General features: G+C 46.7%; 1 protein-coding gene across 2 annotated transcripts in view; it reads right to left on the minus strand.

Annotated features, from left to right (window-relative positions):
• The window catches only part of Gldn (gliomedin), a 66,815-nt gene that overhangs the window by 23,660 nt on the left and 37,155 nt on the right, over nucleotides 1–6,000 (minus strand). The gene's annotated exons all lie outside the window — the stretch shown is intronic.

Consider the following 6,000-nt stretch of genomic DNA (forward strand, 5'->3'; position numbering starts at 1 on the left):
AGCCATACAACGGACTGAGAAGACTTCCCAAGACAGAGAGCCTTGAGCTATGACCCTGAAGAATGGTGAGCCTAAGACAGCCGTAGGTTAAGAGCCAGGCATTCCACACACAGCACCAGAGTTAGCAGCACAGGTCCAGAGGTCAGAACCTGGGAACTTCAGGTGGGAGAAAGGAAGAGGATTGGCCAAGCTAGATGTGTAAGAGATGAGGCTAAGTCAGAACACAGGTGGCTGGGCAATAGAAGCACTTGACTGCCGTGCCAGAAGGTGTAGACTGTAAGATGTAGACTCTGTCTGAGAGGAAATGGGGATCTACAGCAGGTTCTTAAGCAGGGGGATGATGCTGGAGATCGATGTAGGTTTGAGACCCTCTTTGTAGCTAGACATCGAATAGAATCATTTGGACTAAGATGAGAGAGACATAGAGAGACAGGGAGAGACACAAAGATAAGGGAGTAATTGCAGAGGAAATAAACAAATCTTTGTAATTAAAATCAGGGACAAGGTTGGGATAAATCTGGTGACCACAGAGTGGCAAAGCTAGAAATTCAAAAAGTATTTCAGTGGAATGAGCAAGACTGTGTAAGATTCCTCTCAGATAACTAGAGGAAAACTGATGGATAGAGGCTGGGGACATAGGGACTCTCAGACGGATAGGTGTTGGAGGGTATGCTTTTAATACAGACAGTTGCATTTCAGGTCAAAATGATTTGCTGAAAATGGCTTCCAATTCTCTAGTCAGTGCAGCCTGTGGCTACCTGACTTAACCACCAGGTGGTGCACACACACACACACTGGAAAAGGGGTGGTGTGGAAAGGGTGGTGTGGACAGTGAACAGGTCAGAAGAAATTAATTAATCATCATTCCTGGCTACAGATGCAGGCACATTCCATTGCACAGATTGGTAGGACAATTTGACTGCAAGAAGCAAGATTGACTGTAGGTTTCAAGAGTTCCCAGAGAGCCCAATGACTATGTCTATGGGGTGAGGATGTAATGAAAGCTCAGGTTGGAGCTGCATGTTTAGGACACATTAGCCTCTCGATAGGGAAGCATTTGGATTAAGGTCCCCTGACATAGCTCCACTGACTTCCTAGCTACAGTTCCTACTGTATGAATCTACAGACTCTCCTGCAATGCTAGTTTCAATGCAGGTCCCTTGGTCAGGTCTGGAGATTCTAATTAGAGGCCCAGGAACTTGCATTTTTACCAAACATCACAGATGATTAGGATGCAGATATTAATGGGCCCTCTGATGTGATGTAAAAATTTTCTGGCAAAATAATTAGTTACCATCAACAACTCCTTAAAGGAATCCTTGTGAATGAGGGGTCCCTGGCTAGGGGGACTCATTGTGGGGAAGTGAGAAATTTCCAGGTTGGCCTATAAGAGCCCCAAGTGCCATCCATTGGTCATTTCTCTTCTCGGAGGGGTAACCTTATTGTTGAGGTGACAGAGCTGCAAGACGGCAGCTGCCTGGATCCCTGAGTCACCAGGACTTCCTGGGAGAGTCACTCAAACGTCACTGGACTTTATGGAGTGAGAAATAGTCTTTGTTGCATTAAGCCACTGAGGTTTTAGTTTGCTTCCCCCCGCCCCCGGTAGACACAGCATCTTTATTTTATTTGTATGTGGTGCTGAGGATCGCCGAACCCAGCGCCCAGCGCGTGCACTTGAGCCACATTCCCAGCCCCTGAGGTTTTAGTTTGTTACCCAAGCATTGCCTAACTTATCCTGACAAATGTTACTCCTATCACTTTGTAATAATTTGACATCTCACATTTTTTTCCCTCTCATAAGTTCTAATGCATTTTTCCTATTATCTAACAGAAAAATCTTAACTGAGATAAGAAATACAGGCACCTCAGTTAGTGGGAAGTAATAATAAGGACATATGTGTCTCATTATTATCAAGAGCAGGCCTGGCCAGTGGCTAACATGCAGGGCTGTGGAATGCTGCTGCCTGTCTCTTCCCACCATGGCCATTCCAAATCAAGGGGAAGAGAATCACCTCTGAGTATCTCTGGTTTCCCTCCAGCAGCCTCTATTAACTCTAGAATGATTTTCAACAAGGTGCTCCCTACCCAAGGCACCTGTTTAGCAGAGCATGACCATGGAAGAAGTAGCTACATATTTCTCCAAGTCTTGTGAAGATATAGGAAATAAAGAAGTCAAACAAAACCAAAGAGAAACATTCAGGTGAGGGCTGGGGCTGCACATTCAGAAAGAGCTAGTGAAAGATGCAGGTCTGTAAACCTTACGGAACCAGGTTTGGAGGACTGTCGTCCTGATTCTCCCCTCCTCCTCCTCCCTAGCAAGAACTCCCTGGGACTCAGCCTTCTTGTAGGCCATAGCTTCAGTCTCAGGGTCAGAGTGGGTGTGGTCTCTTTCCTGTGAGAGACAAACTTGGCTCTACTTAAGGGATGGCCAGAGAGGGCCCAGGCTCACACTGGGGGGCTGAACTCACTAATACTAAAACAGCCTTCTGGTTTGGTCAGGAGATCTAGTTGGGTGAAAAACCAATCTGAGGCACCGGCTGAGTTTGGCCTGTCCATTCATTTACCAAGGATACAGCTCTGAGGCCTTCATCCTTACCCTATTTTCCCTGGGACACCCTCTGCAGTTGCCCTGTCATTACCTATTGGGCCAGCCCTGGGGCACCTGGCTTGGAAAAGTATCTTTCTTTTTGGTGGGGGTAGTAGTGGGGTTACTGGGGATTAAATTCAAGGACATTCTATCACTGGGCTACATCACCAGATCTTTTTATTTGTTTTTACATTTTGAAACACAGTGTTACTATGTTACTGAGGCTGGCCTCAAACTTGTAATCCTCTTGCCTCAGGCTCCCAGGTCATTGAGATTACAGATATGTGCTGCCACAAGGTATCTTTCTTCACATGTCCCATTAAACTGGGACATGAAACTTCAGATCAATCTCGTTTACTGGATACATTTAAATTCTGGGCAGAGGCCATGGTGTCCTTAAAAAATTGGAGTATGAACAGCAGTATGAATCGGTTTTAAGAGGCACTTCCAATCAATTAGTAGTAGCTTCCTGGAATTCCAGAAAAGAATGTCACTAGGCCATGCTCAGCAGTAATCAAGATCCATCACTGATGTTTGCCTGATGTCTGCCCTGGCAAACTTTCCCCGACTGACATCTTCTTGGGCCTGCAGATCAAGGCTCTCTGCTGATTCCTAAAGTTGCCCAACTTAGGAAATAAGGGAGTAGTGACAAGTGCCATCACTAGATCAGGGTCACTTAGATGCAAGGAGAATGGGCACTGTGGATCTAAAGTGCCTCTGCCCCCAATGAGCAGTTTGGGCCACATGCTAGTTCAGACATTTTTTCAGGTCCATATATAGAGCAAAGAATAACTGAAGATCCTGTCTTTTTCAAGCCATCTGTTCTTCCAGAAGATATGTTTCTGGGTTCCCAAGAAAACTTTGGTCTGGCAGTAAGATGCGCCCAGAAAAGCATATGTCATATGTTGTTTGACAAATTCTGCACCAGGAAAACACATAACCACTGTAGTTAGGGAATTTCCCTCCCTATTCACCCTGAGATGTCACAGGCTATACAAACTACATAGTATCTGTCCTGATCTCCAGAGCAACTATGGCTGAGGCAAAGAAATGGAACAGGAACAGGGTTTCATGGTCATAGCTAGACTAGCCCCCAGTTACATGCACCTGCATTGATTGATTGATTGTACTGGGGATTGAACCCAGACGTGCTCTATCACTGACATATATCTCTAGGCCTTATTATTTTATTTTGAGACAGGGTCTCACAAAGTTGCCCAGGCTGTTCTCAAACTTGCAATCCTCCTGCCTCAGCTTCCCAAGTTGCTAGCATTACAGGTATGTGCCACCATGTCCAGTTTTATTTACTTTTTATTTTTGTGTGCTGGTGGGGATTGAACCCAGGGCCTTACAAACACTAAGCTCGTGCTGTACCACTGAGCTTCATTCCTGGCTTCCACATCTGCTTCTTAAGAGATGAATCTAGTGTAAAAGCTAGATCTTGCTCTGGGGACCAAGCCCAGGCTCTGCCCTGGAGAACCTTTCTGCTCAGCATCCTCTTGCGCCTAGGGACCAAGGCTCTCTGCCCATTCTTCAAGTTGCCCATTTCAGTCCTGGGTCCTGTCATCTACCACCCCCTCAAATGCAGGCAGTGGGGTCTATCCCAAGTCATCTTCTCACTTTGCAATTTGTACTTTTCACATCAAACTTTTAAATTGCAGAGATTTCTGTGTAAAAAGGAGGCTAAAAAAGAAGGAGTGCTGGCTTTTGAAAAGCATTTTGAAGTGCTAAAGAATCACCTGCTCAACCCATTTCCAGCAGGGATGCAGTTCCTTGCTCCCCATCACCCTCCCCTAAGTGGTCTCAGGAGCTCCATCCTGTGCTTTCACCACGAAGCCCGGCTCTCAGGTCGGCCACTGTACCAGTCGGAAGGGAAGGGGATTTTCCTGTGCCTCTCAAGGAGGCTTTTGTGCCTGTCATTTCATCCATCTGAACATTTCTCTAGTACTCATTACTGTCACACCTGGGAGCTCTGAAAAGGCCCTTCCAGAGATGGAAGAAAGGTGCTTAAACCACAAGAGTCTCCGAACAAAGGACCAAGCTGTTCGGAAGATATTTAATTTTCTGTGAGGGACAAAATGTGACTTGAGTAATTCAATTAGAATTTCCCAAGAAGCCCCAAGATGATAGTTTTTTGCTCTGAGGTCAAAAGAAGCAAATGAGAGTGAGCTTGGACTTGGGGCTCCCGAGGGAAGCTCTCTCCTTCATTCACTCCTTACATAAGCCACAGATTTCTCCCTTCAACAAAACTCGCACATTGTGTTGTTAATGTGTGTCAGGCAATGAGAGGAACTGGGGAGAATACTGCAGAAAATGGCTCGGTTTCTTAAAGCCAGAAACAGATTGAGCAGGGTTTCTCAGCAGAGTGAAGTGCTGATGTGGCCTCCCCAGAGCCTGAGGTCATAAACTTCTGAGGCCCAAGGAAAGCTCAGCTGGCTTCATAATTTTGCAGACATTGTTTTTATGTAAAAATGATTTCCTTGTTTCCTTAGAATGCTCCTGTTAGGTCGGTGGTGGCGACTTGGTGATGACTTAGAACAAAGCAGCCTGCGCAGGAAAGGAACATCAATCAGGCCCTGGTGGAAATGCCTGTCAATCAGCGAGATCTCCTGACTAAGGCCTGTTAATCAGCAGGACCCCCTGGCCAATCCAGGAGTTCAGCCAACTCCCCTGACCAACTCCAAAGGGACAAGGGACCCTAAAAACACCTTTCCCTGTTCCAAGCCCTTCCCTTCCTGCTGTAAGCCCCATAAAAGTCCAGTCCGGTCAGCCTCCTGAGACCCTTCTCCTGTCCACTCTATGGGTCTGATGGAGTTCTGCCCAGGAGTGATATCTCAATAAAGCCTCGTTTGGCGGCCCTTTTTAAATCTGCCTCCTTTGGTCGCTGTCCACCTCACCTGATCTGAGAGCTCCCTTCACTTTAGAGGGGCAGGAGCTGCCATGTCTGAGGTCAGGCTGCTAGGCCCATCTTTGGCCTGGCCAGAGCCTTGCTGGACTTGGGGGACTGCTCTGCTGCCTGTGTTTCTCTTTGCTCTCACCTTCTGAAGGCAGGATTCTCCCCTCAGGTGAGATACAGGTTTCTTTCACACTCAGATTTAGAAAATCATCTCAAAACCTACCCTTCCATCAGCCATTCCTAGTCCCAAGTTTTGATGTGCCCCCGGCTTGTTCCTTTCCTCTGTTCTCTATGTCAGTGATGCATGTGGTGGAGGGGTGCAGTATGTGGCCAACCTCCAGGCCCACCGAGCACATGGTTAGAACCTCACAGAAAATTCTTCATAAAAAGTGAGTTCAAAGTCAGCCTCGGCAATTTAGCAAGGCCATAAGCAACTTAGCAAGACCCTGTCTCAAAATAAAAAGGGGATGTGGTTCAGTGGTTAAGTGCCCCTGGATTCAATCCCTGGTACCCCCCA

Source organism: Marmota marmota, unplaced genomic scaffold (genome assembly GCF_001458135.2).
Source record: "Marmota marmota marmota unplaced genomic scaffold, marMar, whole genome shotgun sequence".
Classification (NCBI taxonomy): domain Eukaryota; kingdom Metazoa; phylum Chordata; class Mammalia; order Rodentia; family Sciuridae; genus Marmota; species Marmota marmota.